This window comes from Taudactylus pleione, unplaced genomic scaffold (genome assembly GCF_031769625.1).
Source record: "Taudactylus pleione unplaced genomic scaffold, aTauple2 ptg000016l, whole genome shotgun sequence".
Classification (NCBI taxonomy): Eukaryota; Metazoa; Chordata; class Amphibia; order Anura; family Myobatrachidae; genus Taudactylus; species Taudactylus pleione.
Window position 1 is genome coordinate 16,441,072 of NW_028284418.1, and position 24,841 is coordinate 16,465,912.

At 33.1% G+C, this 24,841-nt stretch overlaps 11 non-coding genes across 11 annotated transcripts; all 11 read right to left on the reverse strand.

The window, feature by feature from the left end:
• Nucleotides 1–2,067: 2,067 nt before the first annotated feature.
• Nucleotides 2,068–2,149, reverse strand: TRNAL-AAG (transfer RNA leucine (anticodon AAG)). Its single transcript has one exon. It is a non-coding gene; the product is annotated as a tRNA-Leu (tRNA).
• A 1,341-nt stretch (nucleotides 2,150–3,490) lies between these two features.
• TRNAL-AAG (transfer RNA leucine (anticodon AAG)) lies at nucleotides 3,491–3,572 on the reverse strand. The gene has a single exon. It is a non-coding gene; the product is annotated as a tRNA-Leu (tRNA).
• Nucleotides 3,573–4,954: 1,382 nt separating this feature from the next.
• On the reverse strand, nucleotides 4,955–5,036 carry TRNAL-AAG (transfer RNA leucine (anticodon AAG)). Its single transcript has one exon. It is a non-coding gene; the product is annotated as a tRNA-Leu (tRNA).
• A 2,751-nt stretch (nucleotides 5,037–7,787) lies between these two features.
• TRNAL-AAG (transfer RNA leucine (anticodon AAG)) lies at nucleotides 7,788–7,869 on the reverse strand. Its single transcript has one exon. It is a non-coding gene; the product is annotated as a tRNA-Leu (tRNA).
• Nucleotides 7,870–9,048: 1,179 nt separating this feature from the next.
• Nucleotides 9,049–9,130, reverse strand: TRNAL-AAG (transfer RNA leucine (anticodon AAG)). Its single transcript has one exon. It is a non-coding gene; the product is annotated as a tRNA-Leu (tRNA).
• A 1,382-nt stretch (nucleotides 9,131–10,512) lies between these two features.
• Nucleotides 10,513–10,594, reverse strand: TRNAL-AAG (transfer RNA leucine (anticodon AAG)). Its single transcript has one exon. It is a non-coding gene; the product is annotated as a tRNA-Leu (tRNA).
• Nucleotides 10,595–14,757: 4,163 nt separating this feature from the next.
• TRNAL-AAG (transfer RNA leucine (anticodon AAG)) lies at nucleotides 14,758–14,839 on the reverse strand. Its single transcript has one exon. It is a non-coding gene; the product is annotated as a tRNA-Leu (tRNA).
• A 2,791-nt stretch (nucleotides 14,840–17,630) lies between these two features.
• Nucleotides 17,631–17,712, reverse strand: TRNAL-AAG (transfer RNA leucine (anticodon AAG)). The gene has a single exon. It is a non-coding gene; the product is annotated as a tRNA-Leu (tRNA).
• A 4,225-nt stretch (nucleotides 17,713–21,937) lies between these two features.
• On the reverse strand, nucleotides 21,938–22,019 carry TRNAL-AAG (transfer RNA leucine (anticodon AAG)). Its single transcript has one exon. It is a non-coding gene; the product is annotated as a tRNA-Leu (tRNA).
• Nucleotides 22,020–23,347: 1,328 nt separating this feature from the next.
• On the reverse strand, nucleotides 23,348–23,429 carry TRNAL-AAG (transfer RNA leucine (anticodon AAG)). The gene has a single exon. It is a non-coding gene; the product is annotated as a tRNA-Leu (tRNA).
• Nucleotides 23,430–24,759: 1,330 nt separating this feature from the next.
• TRNAL-AAG (transfer RNA leucine (anticodon AAG)) lies at nucleotides 24,760–24,841 on the reverse strand. The gene has a single exon. It is a non-coding gene; the product is annotated as a tRNA-Leu (tRNA).

The following is a 24,841-nucleotide window of genomic DNA, read 5'->3' on the forward strand; positions in this document are numbered from 1 at the left end:
TCCCAGGATCTTTTCCTTGGAGAATAAATATGGCAGCAGTGGGATTTGATTCCAGTGGCTTGAATAGCTCTGTCATCCTACAACCTGCTGTACACTTTAAAATATTTTAGCTCTCATATCTGGAATGTCATTCAAAACTTTACCCAAAGTCAGGAAAAGCTGAGATAAAATGCAAAAGAAGCCAGGTACATTTAACAAGTAATGATTATATTTGACTTCAAATTTCCTTCATTTAGCACAACTGATGAATCCAAACAACTTTGAAGTATTATTCAAATGCCTAAAATAGACAGCTGTGAGATTAAAATCCAGAGTGATAAGAAAGTTAGAGAAATCGGAATATAAATCCATCAATTTATACCAATGAGTCACGTTGCCAACATTTCCATCTCTAATTGTATGATAAGACAACTCAGTAATTAAATATTAGTTATGATATTACTTCTAATTACTTCATGCCAACTTAATTTTGGCTCATCTTGACTGTTAGCAGATAACATTTTTAAAACATTTGGGAAGTCTCTTGTAACAATGATGAACTGTTGAGTAGCTAGAGGAATCTTCCACCAACAAATTTCAGCTGGGTAATATCCTTTCTAATGGAAAAAAAGAATCAGTTTGACATCAATAACTGGCCTACTCTTTGTATAATAAATATGGCAGCAGAGGGATTTGAACCCACGTCTCCGAAGAGACTGGAGCCTTAATCCAGCACCTTAGACTGTGCGGCCATGCTACCACATGTGCATATCTTTAGGATAGCTCACAGATCTAGAACATCAAAATTAAAGGGTTTTTTGTTTTAAAGTATTAATTGAAAAGATGTCAGCAAAGGTTAAAAGAAAGTTCATTATTAAACATAAAATCGATGAGAAATTCATATTTTTTATTGAATTGCATTTTGTTTATTTTCATTGAAATAACAAAAGAAATTGAGATGCATGAAGTAGTAAAATATTAGTTCTGATAGGGCACATAATTACTTCATGCAAAATTAAAATTTGAATATCTTTACTGTTAGCAGATATCATTATTTTAAAGGTTTGTGAAGACTGTTGCAACTATGATGAACTGTTTAGAACTCGGTGACTAATGCAGGATACTATCACCATCCTTTTTCATTTGGTTAATATCTGATCAATCATGAATTGATGATAAATTGTTTTGAACTACTGCATGTGACAGCTTAAGGTGTGCTTCCACCAACCAAATGTAGCTTCTTTCATACCTTATATACTTTAGGAAACCACTTTGATATAAGTCACTGGATCTTCTCCTTTTCAGTTGGTTAATATCTGATCAATCATCAGTTGATGATAAATTGTTTTAAACTACTGCATGTGACAGCTTAAGGTGTGCTTCCACCAACCAAATTTAGCTTCTTTTATACCTTATCCACTTTGGTATATATCACTGGATCTTCTCCTTGGAGAATAAATATGGCAGCAGTGGGATTTGATTCCAGTGGCTTGAATAGCTCTGTCATCCTACAACCTGCTGTACACTTTAAAATATTTTAGCTCTCATATCTGGAATTTCATTCAAAACTTTACCCAAAGTCAGGAAAAGCTGAGATAAAATGCAAAAGAAGCCAGATACATTTAACAAGTAATGATTAAATTTGACTTCAAATTTCCTTCATTTAGCGCAACTGATGAATCCAAACAACTTTGAAGTATTATTCAAATGCCTAAAATAGACAGCTGTGAGATTAAAATCCAGAGTGATAGGAAAGTTAGAGAAATCGGAATATAAATCCATCAATTTATACCAATGAGTCACGTTGCCAACATTTCCATCTCTAATTGTATGATAAGACAACTCAGTAATTAAATATTAGTTATGATATTACTTCTAATTACTTCATGCCAACTTAATTTTGGCTCATCTTGACTGTTAGCAGATAACATTTTTAAAACATTTGGGAAGTCTCTTGTAACAATGATGAACTGTTGAGTAGCTAGAGGAATCTTCCACCAACAAATTTCAGCTGGGTTATATCCTTTCTAATGGAAAAAAAGAATCAGTTTGACATCAATAACTGGCCTATTCTTTGTATAATAAATATGGCAGCAGTGGGATTTGAACCCACGCCTCCGAAGAGACTGGAGCCTTAATCCAGCGCCGTAGACCGCTCGGCCATGCTACCACATGTGCTTATCTTTAGGATAGCTCACAGATCTAGAACATCAAAATTAAAGGGTTTTTTGTTTTAAAGTATTAATTGAAAAGATGTCAGCAAAGGTTAAAAGAAAGTTCATTATTAAACATAAAATCGATGAGAAATTCATATTTTTTATTGAATTGCATTTTGTTTATTTTCACTGAAATAACAAAAGAAATTGAGATGCATGAAGTTGTAAAATATTAGTTCTGATAGGGCACATAATTAATTCATGCAAAATTAAAATTTGAATATCTTTACTGTTAGCAGATATCAGTATTTTAAAGGTTTGAGAAGACTGTTGCAACTATGATGAACGGTTTAGAACTCAGTGACTAATGCAGGATACTATCACCATCCTTTTTCAGTTGGTTAATATCTGATCAATCATGAATTGATGATAAATTGTTTTGAACTACTGCATGTGACAGCTTAAGGTGTGCTTCCACCAACCAAATGTAGCTTCTTTTATACCTTATCTACTTTAGGAAACCACTTTGATATAAGTCACTGGATCTTCTCCTTTTCAGTTGGTTAATATCTGATCAATCATCAGTTGATGATAAATTGTTTTAAACTACTGCATGTGACAGGTTAAGGTGTGCTTCCACCAACCAAATTTAGCTTCTTTTATACCTTATCTACTTTAGGAAACAACTTTGATATATATCACTGGATCTTCTCCTTGGAGAATAAATATGGCAGCAGTGGTATTTGATTCCAACGGCTTGAATAGCTCTGTCATCCTACAACCTGCTGTACACTTTAAAATATTTTAGCTCTCATATCTGGAATGTCATTCAAAACTTTACCCAAAGTCAGGAAAAGCTGAGATAAAATGCAAAAGAAGCCAGGTACATTTAACAAGTAATGATTATATTTGACTTCAAATTTCCTTCATTTAGCGCAACTGATGTATCCAAACAACTTTGAAGTATTATTCAAATGCCTAAAATAGACAGCTGTGAGATTAAAATCCAGAGTGATAGAAAAGTTAGAGAAATCGGAATATAAATCCATCAATTTATACCAATGAGTCACGTTGCCAACATTTCCATCTCTAATTGTATGATAAGACAACTCAGTAATTAAATATTAGTTATGATATTACTTCTAATTACTTCATGCCAACTTAATTTTGGCTCATCTTGACTGTTAGCAGATAACATTTTTAAAACATTTGGGAAGTCTCTTGTAACAATGATGAACTGTTGAGTAGCTAGAGGAATCTTTCACCAACAAATTTCAGCTGGGTAATATCCTATCTAATGGAAAAAAAGAATCACTTTGACATCAATAACTGGCATACTCTTTGTATAATAAATATGGCAGCAGTGGGATTTGAACCCACGCCTCCAAAGAGACTGGAGCCTTAATCCAGCGCCTTAGACTGCTCGGCCATGCTACCACATGTGCATATCATTAGGATAGCTCACAGATCTAGAACATCAAAATTAAAGGGTTTTTTGTTTTTAAGTATTAATTGAAAAGATGTCAGCAAAGGTTAAAAGAAAGTTCATTATTAAACATAAAATCGATGAGAAATTCATATTTTTTATTGAATTGCATTTTGTTTATTTTCATTGAAATAACAAAAAAAATTGAGATGCATGAAGTATTTTCACTGAAATAACAAAAGAAATTGAGATGCATGAAGTTGTAAAATATTAGTTCTGATAGGGCACATAATTAATTCATGCAAAATTAAAATTTGAATATCTTTACTGTTAGCAGATATCAGTATTTTAAAGGTTTGAGAAGACTGTTGCAACTATGATGAACGGTTTAGAACTCGGTGACTAATGCAGGATACTATCACCATCCTTTTTCAGTTGGTTAATATCTGATCAATCATGAATTGATGATAAATTGTTTTGAACTACTGCATGTGACAGCTTAAGGTGTGCTTCCACCAACCAAATGTAGCTTCTTTCATACCTTATATACTTTAGGAAACCACTTTGATATAAGTCACTGGATCTTCTCATTTTCAGTTGGTTAATATCTGATCAATCATCAGTTGATGATAAATTGTTTTAAACTACTGCATGTGACAGCTTAAGGTGTGCTTCCACCAACCAAATTTAGCTTCTTTTATACCTTATCTACTTTAGGAAACCACTTTGGTATATATCCCAGGATCTTTTCCTTGGAGAATAAATATGGCAGCAGTGGGATTTGATTCCAGTGGCTTGAATAGCTCTGTCATCCTACAACCTGCTGTACACTTTAAAATATTTTAGCTCTCATATCTGGAATGTCATTCAAAACTTTACCCAAAGTCAGGAAAAGCTGAGATAAAATGCAAAAGAAGCCAGGTACATTTAACAAGTAATGATTATACTTGACTTCAAATTTCCTTCATTTAGCACAACTGATGAATCCAAACAACTTTGAAGTATTATTCAAATGCCTAAAATAGACAGTTGTGAGATTAAAATCCAGAGTGATAGGAAAGTTAGAGAAATCGGAATATAAATCCATCAATTTTTACCAATGAGTCACGTTGCCAACATTTCCATCACTAATTGTATGATAAGACAACTCAGTAATTAAATATTAGTTATGATATTACTTCTAATTACTTCATGCCAACTTAATTTTGGCTCATCTTGACTGTTAGCAGATAACATTTTTAAAACATTTGGGAAGTCTCTTGTAACAATGATGAACTGTTGAGTAGCTAGAGGAATCTTCCACCAACAAATTTCAGCTGGGTAATATCCTTTCTAATGGAAAAAAAGAATCACTTTGACATCAATAACTGGCCTACTCTTTGTATAATAAATATGGCAGCAGTGGGATTTGAACCCACGTCTCCGAAGAGACTGGAGCCTTAATCCAGCGCCTTAGACCGCTCGGCCATGCTACCACATTTGCATATCATTAGGATAGCTCACAGATCTAGAACATCAAAATTAAAGGGTTTTTTGTTTTAAAATATTAATTGAAAAGATGTCAGCAAAGGTTAAAAGAAAGTTCATTATTAAACATAAAATCGATGAGAATTTCATATTTTTTATTGAATTGCATTTTGTTTATTTTCATTGAAATAACAAAAGAAATTGAGATGCATGAAGTAGTAAAATATTAGTTCTGATAGGGCACATAATTACTTCATGCAAAATTAAAATTTGAATATCTTTACTGTTAGCAGATATCATTATTTTAAAGGTTTGAGAAGACTGTTGCAACTATGATGAACTGTTTAGAACTCGGTGACTAATGCAGGATACTATCACCATCCTTTTTCAGTTGGTTAATATCTGATCAATCATGAATTGATGATAAATTGTTTTGAACTACTGCATGTGACAGCTTAAGGTGTGCTTCCACCAACCAAATGTAGCTTCTTTTATACCTTATATACTTTAGGAAACCACTTTGATATAAGTCACTGGATCTTCTCCTTTTCAGTTGGTTAATATCTGATCAATCATCAGTTGATGATAAATTGTTTTAAACTACTGCATGTGACAGCTTAAGGTGTGCTTCCACCAACCAAATTTAGCTTCTTTTATACCTTATCTACTTTAGGAAACCACTTTGGTATATATCCCAGGATCTTTTCCTTGGAGAATAAATATGGCAGCAGTGGGATTTGATTCCAGTGGCTTGAATAGCTCTGTCATCCTACAACCTGCTGTACACTTTAAAATATTTTAGCTCTCATATCTGGAATATCATTCAAAACTTTACCCAAAGTCAGGAAAAGCTGAGATAAAATGCAAAAGAAGCCAGGTACATTTAACAAGTAATGATTATACTTGACTTCAAATTTCCTTCATTTAGCACAACTGATGAATCCAAACAACTTTGAAGTATTATTCAAATGCCTAAAATAGACAGCTGTGAGATTAAAATCCAGAGTGATAAGAAAGTTAGAGAAATCGGAATATAAATCCATCAATTTATACCAATGAGTCACGTTGCCAACATTTCCATCTCTAATTGTATGATAAGACAACTCAGTAATTAAATATTAGTTATGATATTACTTCTAATTACTTCATGCCAACTTAATTTTGGCTCATCTTGACTGTTAGCAGATAACATTTTTAAAACATTTGGGAAGTCTCTTGTAACAATGATGAACTGTTGAGTAGCTAGAGGAATCTTCCACCAACAAATTTCAGCTGGGTAATATCCTTTCTAATGGAAAAAAAGAATCAGTTTGACATCAATAACTGGCCTACTCTTTGTATAATAAATATGGCAGCAGAGGGATTTGAACCCACGCCTCCGAAGAGACTGGAGCCTTAATCCAGCACCTTAGACCGCGCGGCCATGCTACCACATGTGCATATCTTTAGGATAGCTCACAGATCTAGAACATCAAAATTAAAGGGTTTTTTGTTTTAAAGTATTAATTGAAAAGATGTCAGCAAAGGTTAAAAGAAAGTTCATTATTAAACATAAAATCGATGAGAAATTCATATTTTTTATTGAATTGCATTTTGTTTATTTTCATTGAAATAACAAAAGAAATTGAGATGCATGAAGTAGTAAAATATTAGTTCTGATAGGGCACATAATTACTTCATGCAAAATTAAAATTTGAATATCTTTACTGTTAGCAGATATCATTATTTTAAAGGTTTGTGAAGACTGTTGCAACTATGATGAACTGTTTAGAACTCGGTGACTAATGCAGGATACTATCACCATCCTTTTTCATTTGGTTAATATCTGATCAATCATGAATTGATGATAAATTGTTTTGAACTACTGCATGTGACAGCTTAAGGTGTGCTTCCACCAAACAAATGTAGCTTCTTTCATACCTTATATACTTTAGGAAACCACTTTGATATAAGTCACTGGATCTTCTCCTTTTCAGTTGGTTAATATCTGATCAATCATCAGTTGATGATAAATTGTTTTAAACTACTGCATGTGACAGCTTAAGGTGTGCTTCCACCAACCAAATTTAGCTTCTTTTATACCTTATCCACTTTGGTATATATCACTGGATCTTCTCCTTGGAGAATAAATATGGCAGCAGTGGGATTTGATTCCAGTGGCTTGAATAGCTCTGTCATCCTACAACCTGCTGTACACTTTAAAATATTTTAGCTCTCATATCTGGAATTTCATTCAAAACTTTACCCAAAGTCAGGAAAAGCTGAGATAAAATGCAAAAGAAGCCAGATACATTTAACAAGTAATGATTAAATTTGACTTCAAATTTCCTTCATTTAGCGCAACTGATGAATCCAAACAACTTTGAAGTATTATTCAAATGCCTAAAATAGACAGCTGTGAGATTAAAATCCAGAGTGATAGGAAAGTTAGAGAAATCCGAATATAAATCCATCAATTTATACCAATGAGTCACGTTGCCAACATTTCCATCTCTAATTGTATGATAAGACAACTCAGTAATTAAATATTAGTTATGATATTACTTCTAATTACTTCATGCCAACTTAATTTTGGCTCATCTTGACTGTTAGCAGATAACATTTTTAAAACATTTGGGAAGTCTCTTGTAACAATGATGAACTGTTGAGTAGCTAGAGGAATCTTCCACCAACAAATTTCAGCTGGGTTATATCCTTTCTAATGGAAAAAAAGAATCAGTTTGACATCAATAACTGGCCTATTCTTTGTATAATAAATATGGCAGCAGTGGGATTTGAACCCACGCCTCCGAAGAGACTGGAGCCTTAATCCAGCGCCGTAGACCACTCGGCCATGCTACCACATGTGCTTATCTTTAGTATAGCTCACAGATCTAGAACATCAAAATTAAAGGGTTTTTTGTTTTAAAGTATTAATTGAAAAGATGTCAGCAAAGGTTAAAAGAAAGTTCATTATTAAACATAAAATCGATGAGAAATTCATATTTTTTATTGAATTGCATTTTGTTTATTTTCACTGAAATAACAAAAGAAATTGAGATGCATGAAGTTGTAAAATATTAGTTCTGATAGGGCACATAATTAATTCATGCAAAATTAAAATTTGAATATCTTTACTGTTAGCAGATATCAGTATTTTAAAGGTTTGAGAAGACTGTTGCAACTATGATGAACGGTTTAGAACTCAGTGACTAATGCAGGATACTATCACCATCCTTTTTCAGTTGGTTAATATCTGATCAATCATGAATTGATGATAAATTGTTTTGAACTACTGCATGTGACAGCTTAAGGTGTGCTTCCACCAACCAAATGTAGCTTCTTTTATACCTTATCTACTTTAGGAAACAACTTTGATATATATCACTGGATCTTCTCCTTGGAGAATAAATATGGCAGCAGTGGGATTTGATTCCAACGGCTTGAATAGCTCTGTCATCCTACAACCTGCTGTACACTTTAAAATATTTTAGCTCTCATATCTGGAATGTCATTCAAAACTTTACCCAAAGTCAGGAAAAGCTGAGATAAAATGCAAAAGAAGCCAGGTACATTTAACAAGTAATGATTATATTTGACTTCAAATTTCCTTCATTTAGCGCAACTGATGTATCCAAACAACTTTGAAGTATTATTCAAATGCCTAAAATAGACAGCTGTGAGATTAAAATCCAGAGTGATAGAAAAGTTAGAGAAATCGGAATATAAATCCATCAATTTATACCAATGAGTCACGTTGCCAACATTTCCATCTCTAATTGTATGATAAGACAACTCAGTAATTAAATATTAGTTATGATATTACTTCTAATTACTTCATGCCAACTTAATTTTGGCTCATCTTGACTGTTAGCAGATAACATTTTTAAAACATTTGGGAAGTCTCTTGTAACAATGATGAACTGTTGAGTAGCTAGAGGAATCTTTCACCAACAAATTTCAGCTGGGTAATATCCTATCTAATGGAAAAAAAGAATCACTTTGACATCAATAACTGGCATACTCTTTGTATAATAAATATGGCAGCAGTGGGATTTGAACCCACGCCTCCAAAGAGACTGGAGCCTTAATCCAGCGCCTTAGACTGCTCGGCCATGCTACCACATGTGCATATCATTAGGATAGCTCACAGATCTAGAACATCAAAATTAAAGGGTTTTTTGTTTTTAAGTATTAATTGAAAAGATGTCAGCAAAGGTTAAAAGAAAGTTCATTATTAAACATAAAATCGATGAGAAATTCATATTTTTTATTGAATTGCATTTTGTTTATTTTCATTGAAATAACAAAAAAAATTGAGATGCATGAAGTATTTTCACTGAAATAACAAAAGAAATTGAGATGCATGAAGTTGTAAAATATTAGTTCTGATAGGGCACATAATTAATTCATGCAAAATTAAAATTTGAATATCTTTACTGTTAGCAGATATCAGTATTTTAAAGGTTTGAGAAGACTGTTGCAACTATGATGAACGGTTTAGAACTCGGTGACTAATGCAGGATACTATCACCATCCTTTTTCAGTTGGTTAATATCTGATCAATCATGAATTGATGATAAATTGTTTTGAACTACTGCATGTGACAGCTTAAGGTGTGCTTCCACCAACCAAATGTAGCTTCTTTCATACCTTATATACTTTAGGAAACCACTTTGATATAAGTCACTGGATCTTCTCCTTTTCAGTTGGTTAATATCTGATCAATCATCAGTTGATGATAAATTGTTTTAAACTACTGCATGTGACAGCTTAAGGTGTGCTTCCACCAACCAAATTTAGCTTCTTTTATACCTTATCTACTTTAGGAAACCACTATGGTATATATCACTGGATCTTCTCCTTGGAGAACAAATATGGCAGCAGTGGGATTTGATTCCAGTGGCTTGAATAGCTCTGTCATCCTACAACCTGCTGTACACTTTAAAATATTTTAGCTCTCATATCTGGAATGTCATTCAAAACTTTACCCAAAGTCAGGAAAAGCTGAGATAAAATGCAAAAGAAGCCAGGTACATTTAACAAGTAATGATTATACTTGACTTCAAATTTCCTTCATTTAGCACAACTGATGAATCCAAACAACTTTGAAGTATTATTCAAATGCCTAAAATAGACAGTTGTGAGATTAAAATCCAGAGTGATAGGAAAGTTAGAGAAATCGGAATATAAATCCATCAATTTATACCAATGAGTCACGTTGCCAACATTTCCATCACTAATTGTATGATAAGACAACTCAGTAATTAAATATTAGTTATGATATTACTTCTAATTACTTCATGCCAACTTAATTTTGGCTCATCTTGACTGTTAGCAGATAACATTTTTAAAACATTTGGGAAGTCTCTTGTAACAATGATGAACTGTTGAGTAGCTAGAGGAATCTTCCACCAACAAATTTCAGCTGGGTAATATCCTTTCTAATGGAAAAAAAGAATCACTTTGACATCAATAACTGGCCTACTCTTTGTATAATAAATATGGCAGCAGTGGGATTTGAACCCACGTCTCCGAAGAGACTGGAGCCTTAATCCAGCGCCTTAGACCGCTCGGCCATGCTACCACATTTGCATATCATTAGGATAGCTCACAGATCTAGAACATCAAAATTAAAGGGTTTTTTGTTTTAAAATATTAATTGAAAAGATGTCAGCAAAGGTTAAAAGAAAGTTCATTATTAAACATAAAATCGATGAGAATTTCATATTTTTTATTGATTTGCATTTTGTTTATTTTCATTGAAATAACAAAAGAAATTGAGATGCATGAAGTAGTAAAATATTAGTTCTGATAGGGCACATAATTACTTCATGCAAAATTAAAATTTGAATATCTTTACTGTTAGCAGATATCATTATTTTAAAGGTTTGAGAAGACTGTTGCAACTATGATGAACTGTTTAGAACTCGGTGACTAATGCAGGATACTATCACCATCCTTTTTCAGTTGGTTAATATCTGATCAATCATGAATTGATGATAAATTGTTTTGAACTACTGCATGTGACAGCTTAAGGTGTGCTTCCACCAACCAAATGTAGCTTCTTTTATACCTTATATACTTTAGGAAACCACTTTGATATAAGTCACTGGATCTTCTCCTTTTCAGTTGGTTAATATCTGATCAATCATCAGTTGATGATAAATTGTTTTAAACTACTGCATGTGACAGCTTAAGGTGTGCTTCCACCAACCAAATTTAGCTTCTTTTATACCTTATCTACTTTAGGAAACCACTTTGGTATATATCCCAGGATCTTTTCCTTGGAGAATAAATATGGCAGCAGTGGGATTTGATTCCAGTGGCTTGAATAGCTCTGTCATCCTACAACCTGCTGTACACTTTAAAATATTTTAGCTCTCATATCTGGAATGTCATTCAAAACTTTACCCAAAGTCAGGAAAAGCTGAGATAAAATGCAAAAGAAGCCAGGTACATTTAACAAGTAATGATTATACTTGACTTCAAATTTCCTTCATTTAGCACAACTGATGAATCCAAACAACTTTGAAGTATTATTCAAATGCCTAAAATAGACAGCTGTGAGATTAAAATCCAGAGTGATAAGAAAGTTAGAGAAATCGGAATATAAATCCATCAATTTATACCAATGAGTCACGTTGCCAACATTTCCATCTCTAATTGTATGATAAGACAACTCAGTAATTAAATATTAGTTATGATATTACTTCTAATTACTTCATGCCAACTTAATTTTGGCTCATCTTGACTGTTAGCAGATAACATTTTTAAAACATTTGGGAAGTCTCTTGTAACAATGATGAACTGTTGAGTAGCTAGAGGAATCTTCCACCAACAAATTTCAGCTGGGTAATATCCTTTCTAATGGAAAAAAAGAATCAGTTTGACATCAATAACTGGCCTACTCTTTGTATAATAAATATGGCAGCAGAGGGATTTGAACCCACGCCTCCGAAGAGACTGGAGCCTTAATCCAGCACCTTAGACCGCGCGGCCATGCTACCACATGTGCATATCTTTAGGATAGCTCACAGATCTAGAACATCAAAATTAAAGGGTTTTTTGTTTTAAAGTATTAATTGAAAAGATGTCAGCAAAGGTTAAAAGAAAGTTCATTATTAAACATAAAATCGATGAGAAATTCATATTTTTTATTGAATTGCATTTTGTTTATTTTCATTGAAATAACAAAAGAAATTGAGATGCATGAAGTAGTAATATATTAGTTCTGATAGGGCACATAATTACTTCATGCAAAATTAAAATTTGAATATCTTTACTGTTAGCAGATATCATTATTTTAAAGGTTTGTGAAGACTGTTGCAACTATGATGAACTGTTTAGAACTCGGTGACTAATGCAGGATACTATCACCATCCTTTTTCATTTGGTTAATATCTGATCAATCATGAATTGATGATAAATTGTTTTGAACTACTGCATGTGACAGCTTAAGGTGTGCTTCCACCAACCAAATGTAGCTTCTTTCATACCATATATACTTTAGGAAACCACTTTGATATAAGTCACTGGATCTTCTCCTTTTCAGTTGGTTAATATCTGATCAATCATCAGTTGATGATAAATTGTTTTAAACTACTGCATGTGACAGCTTAAGGTGTGCTTCCACCAACCAAATTTAGCTTCTTTTATACCTTATCCACTTTGGTATATATCACTGGATCTTCTCCTTGGAGAATAAATATGGCAGCAGTGGGATTTGATTCCAGTGGCTTGAATAGCTCTGTCATCCTACAACCTGCTGTACACTTTAAAATATTTTAGCTCTCATATCTGGAATTTCATTCAAAACTTTACCCAAAGTCAGGAAAAGCTGAGATAAAATGCAAAAGAAGCCAGATACATTTAACAAGTAATGATTAAATTTGACTTCAAATTTCCTTCATTTAGCGCAACTGATGAATCCAAACAACTTTGAAGTATTATTCAAATGCCTAAAATAGACAGCTGTGAGATTAAAATCCAGAGTGATAGGAAAGTTAGAGAAATCCGAATATAAATCCATCAATTTATACCAATGAGTCACGTTGCCAACATTTCCATCTCTAATTGTATGATAAGACAACTCAGTAATTAAATATTAGTTATGATATTACTTCTAATTACTTCATGCCAACTTAATTTTGGCTCATCTTGACTGTTAGCAGATAACATTTTTAAAACATTTGGGAAGTCTCTTGTAACAATGATGAACTGTTGAGTAGCTAGAGGAATCTTCCACCAACAAATTTCAGCTGGGTTATATCCTTTCTAATGGAAAAAAAGAATCAGTTTGACATCAATAACTGGCCTATTCTTTGTATAATAAATATGGCAGCAGTGGGATTTGAACCCATGCCTCCGAAGAGACTGGAGCCTTAATCCAGCGCCGTAGACCGCTCGGCCATGCTACCACATGTGCTTATCTTTAGGATAGCTCACAGATCTAGAACATCAAAATTAAAGGGTTTTTTGTTTTAAAGTATTAATTGAAAAGATGTCAGCAAAGGTTAAAAGAAAGTTCATTATTAAACATAAAATCGATGAGAAATTCATATTTTTTATTGAATTGCATTTTGTTTATTTTCACTGAAATAACAAAAGAAATTGAGATGCATGAAGTTGTAAAATATTAGTTCTGATAGGGCACATAATTAATTCATGCAAAATTAAAATTTGAATATCTTTACTGTTAGCAGATATCAGTATTTTAAAGGTTTGAGAAGACTGTTGCAACTATGATGAACAGTTTAGAACTCAGTGACTAATGCAGGATACTATCACCATCCTTTTTCAGTTGGTTAATATCTGATCAATCATGAATTGATGATAAATTGTTTTGAACTACTGCATGTGACAGCTTAAGGTGTGCTTCCACCAACCAAATGTAGCTTCTTTTATACCTTATCTACTTTAGGAAACCACTTTGATATAAGTCACTGGATCTTCTCCTTTTCAGTTGGTTAATATCTGATCAATCATCAGTTGATGATAAATTGTTTTAAACTACTGCATGTGACAGCTTAAGGTGTGCTTCCACCAACCAAATTTAGCTTCTTTTATACCTTATCTACTTTAGGAAACAACTTTGATATATATCACTGGATCTTCTCCTTGGAGAATAAATATGGCAGCAGTGGGATTTGATTCCAACGGCTTGAATAGCTCTGTCATCCTACAACCTGCTGTACACTTTAAAATATTTTAGCTCTCATATCTGGAATGTCATTCAAAACTTTACCCAAAGTCAGGAAAAGCTGAGATAAAATGCAAAAGAAGCCAGGTACATTTAACAAGTAATGATTATATTTGACTTCAAATTTCCTTCATTTAGCGCAACTGATGTATCCAAACAACTTTGAAGTATTATTCAAATGCCTAAAATAGACAGCTGTGAGATTAAAATCCAGAGTGATAGAAAAGTTAGAGAAATCGGAATATAAATCCATCAATTTATACCAATGAGTCACGTTGCCAACATTTCCATCTCTAATTGTATGATAAGACAACTCAGTAATTAAATATTAGTTATGATATTACTTCTAATTACTTCATGCCAACTTAATTTTGGCTCATCTTGACTGTTAGCAGATAACATTTTTAAAACATTTGGGAAGTCTCTTGTAACAATGATGAACTGTTGAGTAGCTAGAGGAATCTTTCACCAACAAATTTCAGCTGGGTAATATCCTATCTAATGGAAAAAAAGAATCACTTTGACATCAATAACTGGCATACTCTTTATGGCAGCAGTGGGATTTGAACCCACGCCTCCAAAGAGACTGGAGCCTTAATCCAGCGCCTTAGACTGCTCGGCCATGCTACCACATGTGCATTTCATTAGGATAGCTCACAGATCTAGAACATCAAAATTAAAGGGTTTTTTGTTTTTAAGTATTAATTGAAAAGATGTCAGCAAAGGTTAAAAGAAAGTTCATTATTAAACATAAAATCGATGAGAAATTCATATTTTTTATTGAATTGCATTTTGTTTATTTTCATTGAAATAACAAAAAAAATTGAGATGCATGAAGTATTTTCACTGAAATAACAAAAGAAATTGAGATGCATGAAGTTGTAAAATATTAGTTCTGATAGGGCACATAATTAATTCATGCAAAATTAAAATTTGAATATCTTTACTGTTAGCAGATATCAGTATTTTAAAGGTTTGAGAAGACTGTTGCAACTATGATGAACGGTTTAGAACTCGGTGACTAATGCAGGATACTATCACCATCCTTTTTCAGTTGGTTAATATCTGATCAATCATGAATTGATGATAAATTGTTTTGAACTACTGCATGTGACAGCTTAAGGTGTGCTTCCACCAACCAAATGTAGCTTCTTTTATACCTTATCTACTTTAGGAAACCACTTTGATATAAGTCACTGGATCTTCTCCTTTTCAGTTGGTTAATATCTGATCAATCATCAGTTGATGATAAATTGTTTTAAACTACTGCATGTGACAGCTTAAGGTGTGCTTCCACCAACCAAATTTAGCTTCTTTTATACCTTATCTACTTTAGGAAACCACTTTGATATATATCACTGGATCTTCTCCTTGGAGAATAAATATGGCAGCAGTGGGATTTGATTCCAACGGCTTGAATAGCTCTGTCATCCTACAACCTGCTGTACACTTTAAAATATTTTAGCTCTCATATCTGGAATGTCATTCAAAACTTTACCCAAAGTCAGGAAAAGCTGAGATAAAATGCAAAAGAAGCCAGGTACATTTAACAAGTAATGATTATATTTGACTTCAAATTTCCTTCATTTAGCGCAACTGATGTATCCAAACAACTTTTAAGTATTATTCAAATGCCTAAAATAGACAGCTGTGAGATTAAAATCCAGAGTGATAGAAAAGTTAGAGAAATCGGAATATAAATCCATCAATTTATACCAATGAGTCACATTGCCAACATTTCCATCTCTAATTTTATAAGACAACTCAGTAATTAAATATTAGTTATGATATTACTTCTAATTACTTCATGCCAACTTAATTTTGGCTCATCTTGACTGTTAGCAGATAACATTTTTAAAACATTTGGGAAGTCTCTTGTAACAATGATGAACTGTTGAGTAGCTAGAGGAATCTTCCACCAACAAATTTCAGCTGGGTTATATCCTTTCTAATGGAAAAAAAGAATCAGTTTGACATCAATAACTGGCCTATTCTTTGTATAATAAATATGGCAGCAGTGGGATTTGAACCCATGCCTCCGAAGAGACTGGAGCCTTAATCCAGCGCCGTAGACCGCTCGGCCATGCTACCACATGTGCTTATCTTTAGGATAGCTCACAGATCTAGAACATCAAAATTAAAGGGTTTTTTGTTTTAAAGTATTAATTGAAAAGATGTCAGCAAAGGTTAAAAGAAAGTTCATTATTAAACATAAAATCGATGAGAAATTCATATTTTTTATTGAATTGCATTTTGTTTATTTTCACTGAAATAACAAAAGAAATTGAGATGCATGAAGTTGTAAAATATTAGTTCTGATAGGGCACATAATTAATTCATGCAAAATTAAAATTTGAATATCTTTACTGTTAGCAGATATCAGTATTTTAAAGGTTTGAGAAGACTGTTGCAACTATGATGAACGGTTTAGAACTCAGTGACTAATGCAGGATACTATCACCATCCTTTTTCAGTTGGTTAATATCTGATCAATCATGAATTGATGATAAATTGTTTTGAACTACTGCATGTGACAGCTTAAGGTGTGCTTCCACCAACCAAATGTAGCTTCTTTTATACCTTATCTACTTTAGGAAACCACTTTGATATAAGTCACTGGATCTTCTCCTTTTCAGTTGGTTAATATCTGATCAATCATCAGTTGATGATAAATTGTTTTAAACTACTGCATGTGACAGCTTAAGGTGTGCTTCCACCAACCAAATTTAGCTTCTTTTATACCTTATCTACTTTAGGAAACAACTTTGATATATATCACTGGATCTTCTCCTTGGAGAATAAATATGGCAGCAGTGGGATTTGATTCCAACGGCTTGAATAGCTCTGTCATCCTACAACCTGCTGTACACTTTAAAATATTTTAGCTCTCATATCTGGAATGTCATTCAAAACTTTACCCAAAGTCAGGAAAAGCTGAGATAAAATGCAAAAGAAGCCAGGTACATTTAACAAGTAATGATTATATTTGACTTCAAATTTCCTTCATTTAGCGCAACTGATGTATCCAAACAACTTTGAAGTATTATTCAAATGCCTAAAATAGACAGCTGTGAGATTAAAATCCAGAGTGATAGAAAAGTTAGAGAAATCGGAATATAAATCCATCAATTTATACCAATGAGTCACGTTGCCAACATTTCCATCTCTAATTGTATGATAAGACAACTCAGTAATTAAATATTAGTTATGATATTACTTCTAATTACTTCATGCCAACTTAATTTTGGCTCATCTTGACTGTTAGCAGATAACATTTTTAAAACATTTGGGAAGTCTCTTGTAACAATGATGAACTGTTGAGTAGCTAGAGGAATCTTTCACCAACAAATTTCAGCTGGGTAATATCCTATCTAATGGAAAAAAAGAATCACTTTGACATCAATAACTGGCATACTCTTTATGGCAGCAGTGGGATTTGAACCCACGCCTCCAAAGAGACTGGAGCCTTAATCCAGCGCCTTAGACTGCTCGGCCATGCTACCACATGTGCATTTCATTAGGATAGCTCACAGATCTAGAACATCAAAATTAAAGGGTTTTTTGTTTTTAAGTATTAATTGAAAAGATGTCAGCAAAGGTTAAAAGAAAGTTCATTATTAAACATAAAATCGATGAGAAATTCATATTTTTTATTGAATTGCATTTTGTTTATTTTCATTGAAATAACAAAAAAAATTGAGATGCATGAAGTATTTTCACTGAAATAACAAAAGAAATTGAGATGCATGAAGTTGTAAAATATTAGTTCTGATAGGGCACATAATTAATTCATGCAAAATTAAAATTTGAATATCTTTACTGTTAGCAGATATCAGTATTTTAAAGGTTTGAGAAGACTGTTGCAACTATGATGAACGGTTTAGAACTCGGTGACTAATGCAGGATACTATCACCATCCTTTTTCAGTTGGTTAATATCTGATCAATCATGAATTGATGATAAATTGTTTTGAACTACTGCATGTGACAGCTTAAGGTGTGCTTCCACCAACCAAATGTAGCTTCTTTTATACCTTATCTACTTTAGGAAACCACTTTGATATAAGTCACTGGATCTTCTCCTTTTCAGTTGGTTAATATCTGATCAATCATCAGTTGATGATAAATTGTTTTAAACTACTGCATGTGACAGCTTAAGGTGTGCTTCCACCAACCAAATTTAGCTTCTTTTATACCTTATCTACTTTAGGAAACCACTTTGATATATATCACTGGATCTTCTCCTTGGAGAATAAATATGGCAGCAGTGGGATTTGATTCCAACGGCTTGAATAGCTCTGTCATCCTACAACCTGCTGTACACTTTAAAATATTTTAGCTCTCATATCTGGAATGTCATTCAAAACTTTACCCAAAGTCAGGAAAAGCTGAGATAAAATGCAAAAGAAGCCAGGTACATTTAACAAGTAATGATTATATTTGACTTCAAATTTCCTTCATTTAGCGCAACTGATGTATCCAAACAACTTTTAAGTATTATTCAAATGCCTAAAATAGACAGCTGTGAGATTAAAATCCAGAGTGATAGAAAAGTTAGAGAAATCGGAATATAAATCCATCAATTTATACCAATGAGTCACATTGCCAACATTTCCATCTCTAATTTTATAAGACAACTCAGTAATTAAATATTAGTTATGATATTACTTCTAATTACTTCATGCCAACTTAATTTTGGCTCATCTTGACTGTTAGCAGATAACATTTTTAAAACATTTGGGAAGTCTCTTGTAACAATGATGAACTGTTGAGTAGCTAGAGGAATCTTCCACCAACAAATTTCAGCTGGGTAATATCCTTTCTAATGGAAAAAAAGAATCACTTTGACATCAATAACTGGCCTACTCTTTGTATAATAAATATGGCAGTAGTGGGATTTGAACCCACGTCTCCGAAGAGACTGGAGCCTTAATCCAGCGCCTTAAACCGCTCAGCCATGCTACCACATGTGCATATTATTAGGATAGCTCACAGATCTAGAACATCAAAATTAAAGGGTTTTTTGTTTTTAAGTATTAATTGAAAAGATGTCAGCAAAGGTTAAAAGAAAGTTCATTATTAAACATAAAATCGATGAGAAATTCATATTTGTTATTGAATTGCATTTTGTTTATTTTCATTGAAATAACAAAAGAAATTGAGATGCATGAAGTAGTAAAATATTAGTTCTGATAGGGCACATAATTAGTTCATGCAAAATTAAAATTTGAATATCTTTACTGTTAGCAGATATCATTATTTTAAAGGTTTGAGAAGACTGTTGCAACTATGATGAACTGTTTAGAACTCGGTGACTAATGCAGGATACTATCACCATCCTTTTTCAGTTGGTTAATATCTGATCAATCATGAATTGATGATAAATTGTTTTGAACTACTGCATGTGACAGCTTAAGGTGTGCTTCCACCAACCAAATGTAGCTTCTTTCATACCTTATATACTTTAGGAAACCACTTTGATATAAGTCACTGGATCTTCTCCTTTTCAGTTGGTTAATATCTGATCAATCATCAGTTGATGATAAATTGTTTTAATCTACTGCATGTGACAGCTTAAGGTGTGCTTCCACCAACCAAATTTAGCTTCTTTTATACCTTATCTACTTTAGGAAACCACTATGGTATATATCACTGGATCTTCTCCTTGGAGAAAAAATATGGCAGCAGTGGGATTTGATTCCAGTGGCTTGAATAGCTCTGTCATCCTACAACCTGCTGTACACTTTAAAATATTTTAGCTCTCATATCTGGAATGTCATTCAAAACTTTACCCAAAGTCAGGAAAAGCTGAGATAAAATGCAAAAGAAGCCAGGTACATTTAACAAGTAATGATTATACTTGACTTCAAATTTCCTTCATTTAGCACAACTGATGAATCCAAACAACTTTGAAGTATTATTCAAATGCCTAAAATAGACAGTTGTGAGATTAAAATCCAGAGTGATAGGAAAGTTAGAGAAATCGGAATATAAATCCATCAATTTATACCAATGAGTCACGTTGCCAACATTTCCATCACTAATTGTATGATAAGACAACTCAGTAATTAAATATTAGTTATGATATTACTTCTAATTACTTCATGCCAACTTAATTTTGGCTCATCTTGACTGTTAGCAGATAACATTTTTAAAACATTTGGGAAGTCTCTTGTAACAATGATGAACTGTTGAGTAGCTAGAGGAATCTTCCACCAACAAATTTCAGCTGGGTAATATCCTTTCTAATGGAAAAAAAGAATCACTTTGACATCAATAACTGGCCTACTCTTTGTATAATAAATATGGCAGCAGTGGGAGTTGAACCCACGTCTCCGAAGAGACTGGAGCATTAATCCAGCGCCTTAGACCGCTCGGCCATGCTACCACATTTGCATATCATTAGGATAGCTCACAGATCTAGAACATCAAAATTAAAGGGTTTTTTGTTTTAAAGTATTAATTGAAAAGATGTCAGCAAAGGTTAAAAGAAAGTTCATTATTAAACATAAAATCGATGAGAATTTCATATTTTTTATTGAATTGCATTTTGTTTATTTTCATTGAAATAACAAAAGAAATTGAGATGCATGAAGCAGTAAAATATTAGTTCTGATAGGGCACATAATTACTTCATGCAAAATTAAAATTTGAATATCTTTACTGTTAGCAGATATCATTATTTTAAAGGTTTGAGAAGACTGTTGCAACTATGATGAACTGTTTAGAACTCGGTGACTAATGCAGGATACTATCACCATCCTTTTTCAGTTGGTTAATATCTGATCAATCATGAATTGATGATAAATTGTTTTGAACTACTGCATGTGACAGCTTAAGGTGTGCTTCCACCAACCAAATGTAGCTTCTTTTATACCTTATCTACTTTAGGAAACCACTTTGATATAAGTCACTGGATCTTCTCCTTTTCAGTTGGTTAATATCTGATCAATCATCAGTTGATGATAAATTGTTTTAAACTACTGCATGTGACAGCTTAAGGTGTGCTTCCACCAACCAAATTTAGCTTCTTTTATACCTTATCTACTTTAGGAAACCACTTTGGTATATATCCCAGGATCTTTTCCTTGGAGAATAAATATGGCAGCAGTGGGATTTGATTCCAGTGGCTTGAATAGCTCTGTCATCCTACAACCTGCTGTACACTTTAAAATATTTTAGCTCTCATATCTGGAATGTCATTCAAAACTTTACCCAAAGTCAGGAAAAGCTGAGATAAAATGCAAAAGAAGCCAGGTACATTTAACAAGTAATGATTATACTTGACTTCAAATTTCCTTCATTTAGCGCAACTGATGAATCCAAACAACTTTGAAGTATTATTCAAATGCCTAAAATAGACAGCTGTGAGTTTAAAATCCAGAGTGATAAGAAAGTTAGAGAAATCGGAATATAAATCCATCAATTTATACCAATGAGTCACGTTGCCAACATTTCCATCTCTAATTGTATGATAAGACAACTCAGTAATTAAATATTAGTTATGATATTACTTCTAATTACTTCATGCCAACTTAATTTTGGCTCATCTTGACTGTTAGCAGATAACATTTTTAAAACATTTGGGAAGTCTCTTGTAACAATGATGAACTGTTGAGTAGCTAGAGGAATCTTCCACCAACAAATTTCAGCTGGGTAATATCCTTTCTAATGGAAAAAAAGAATCAGTTTGACATCAATAACTGGCCTACTCTTTGTATAATAAATATGGCAGCAGTGGGATTTGAACCCACGCCTCCGAAGAGACTAGAGCCTTAATCCAGCGCCTTAGACCGCTCGGCCATGCTACCACATGTGCTTATCTTTAGGATAGCTCACAGATCTAGAACATCAAAATTAAAGGGTTTTTTGTTTTTAAGTATTAATTGAAAAGATGTCAGCAAAGGTTAAAAGAAAGTTCATTATTAAACATAAAATCGATGAGAATTTCATATTTTTTATTGAATTGCATTTTGTTTATTTTCATTGAAATAACAAAAGAAATTGAGATGCATGAAGTAGTAAAATATTAGTTCTGATAGGGCACATAATTAATTCATGCAAAATTAAACTTTGAATATCTTTACTGTTAGCAGATATCATTATTTTAAAGGTTTGAGAAGACTGTTCCAACTATGATGAACTGTTTAGAACTCGGTGACTAATGCAGGATACTATCACCATCCTTTTTCAGTTGGTTAATATCTGATCAATCATGAATTGATGATAAATTGTTTTGAACTACTGCATGTGACAGCTTAAGGTGTGCTTCCACCAACCAAATGTAGCTTCTTTTATACCTTATCTACTTTAGGAAACCACTTTGATATAAGTCACTGGATCTTCTCCTTTTCAGTTGGTTAATATCTGATCAATCATCAGTTGATGATAAATTGTTTTAAACTACTGCATGTGACAGCTTAAGGTGTGCTTCCACCAACCAAATGTAGCTTCTTTTATACCTTATCCACTTTGGTATATATCACTGGATCTTCTCCTTGGAGAATAAATATGGCAGCAGTGGGATTTGATTCCAGTGGCTTGAATAGCTCTGTCATCCTACAACCTGCTGTACACTTTAAAATATTTTAGCTCTCATATCTGGAATGTCATTCAAAACTTTACCCAAAGTCAGGAAAAGCTGAGATAAAATGCAAAAGAAGCCAGATACATTTAACAAGTAATGATTATATTTGACTTCAAATTTCCTTCATTTAGCGCAACTGATGAATCCAAACAACTTTGAAGTATTATTCAAATGCCTAAAATAGACAGCTGTGCGATTAAAATCCAGAGTGATAGGAAAGTTAGAGAAATCGGAATATAAATCCATAAATTTATACCAATGAGTCACGTTGCCAACATTTCCATCTCTAATTGTATGATAAGACAACTCAGTAATTAAATATTAGTTATGATATTACTTCTAATTACTTCATGCCAACTTAATTTTGGCTCATCTTGACTGTTAGCAGATAACATTTTTAAAACATTTGGGAAGTCTCTTGTAACAATGATGAACTGTTGAGTAGCTAGAGGAATCTTCCACCAACAAATTTCAGCTGGGTAATATCCTTTCTAATGGAAAAAAAGAATCAGTTTGACATCAATAACTGGCCTACTCTTTGTACAATAAATATGGCAGCAGTGGGATTTGAACCCACGCCTCCGAAGAGACTGGAGCCTTAATCCAGCGCCTTAGACCGCTCGGCCATGCTACCACATGTGCTTATCTTTAGGATAGCTTACAGATCTAGAACATCAAAATTAAAGGGTTTTTTGTTTTTAAGTATTAATTGAAAAGATGTCAGCAAAGGTTAAAAGAAAGTTCATTATTAAACATAAAATCGATGAGAATTTCATATTTTTTATTGATTTGCATTTTGTTTATTTTCATTGAAATAACAAAAGAAATTGGGATGCATGAAGTAGTAAACTATTAGTTCTGATAGGGCACATAATTAATTCATGCAAAATTAAACTTTGAATATCTTTACTGTTAGCAGATATCATTATTTTAAAGGTTTGAGAAGACTGTTCCAACTATGATGAACTGTTTAGAACTCGGTGACTAATGCAGGATACTATCAACATCTTTTTTCAGTTGGTTAATATCTGATCAATCATGAATTGATGATAAATTGTTTTGAACTACTGCATGTGACAGCTTAAGGTGTGCTTCCACCAACCAAATGTAGCTTCTTTTATACCTTATCTACTTTAGGAAACCACTTTGATATAAGTCACTGGATCTTCTCCTTTTCAGTTGGTTAATATCTGATCAATCATCAGTTGATGATAAATTGTTTTAAACTACTGCATGTGACAGCTTAAGGTGTGCTTCCACCAACCAAATTTAGCTTCTTTTATACCTTATCTACTTTAGGAAACAACTTTGATATATATCACTGGATCTTCTCCTTGGAGAATAAATATGGCAGCAGTGGGATTTGATTCCAACGGCTTGAATAGCTCTGTCATCCTACAACCTGCTGTACACTTTAAAATATTTTAGCTCTCATATCTGGAATGTCATTCAAAACTTTACCCAAAGTCAGGAAAAGCTGAGATAAAATGCAAAAGAAGCCAGGTACATTTAACAAGTAATGATTATATTTGACTTCAAATTTCCTTCATTTAGCGCAACTGATGTATCCAAACAACTTTGAAGTATTATTCAAATGCCTAAAATAGACAGCTGTGAGATTAAAATCCAGAGTGATAGAAAAGTTAGAGAAATCGGAATATAAATCCATCAATTTATACCAATGAGTCACGTTGCCAACATTTCCATCTCTAATTGTATGATAAGACAACTCAGTAATTAAATATTAGTTATGATATTACTTCTAATTACTTCATGCCAACTTAATTTTGGCTCATCTTGACTGTTAGCAGATAACATTTTTAAAACATTTGGGAAGTCTCTTGTAACAATGATGAACTGTTGAGTAGCTAGAGGAATCTTTCACCAACAAATTTCAGCTGGGTAATATCCTATCTAATGGAAAAAAAGAATCACTTTGACATCAATAACTGGCATACTCTTTATGGCAGCAGTGGGATTTGAACCCACGCCTCCAAAGAGACTGGAGCCTTAATCCAGCGCCTTAGACTGCTCGGCCATGCTACC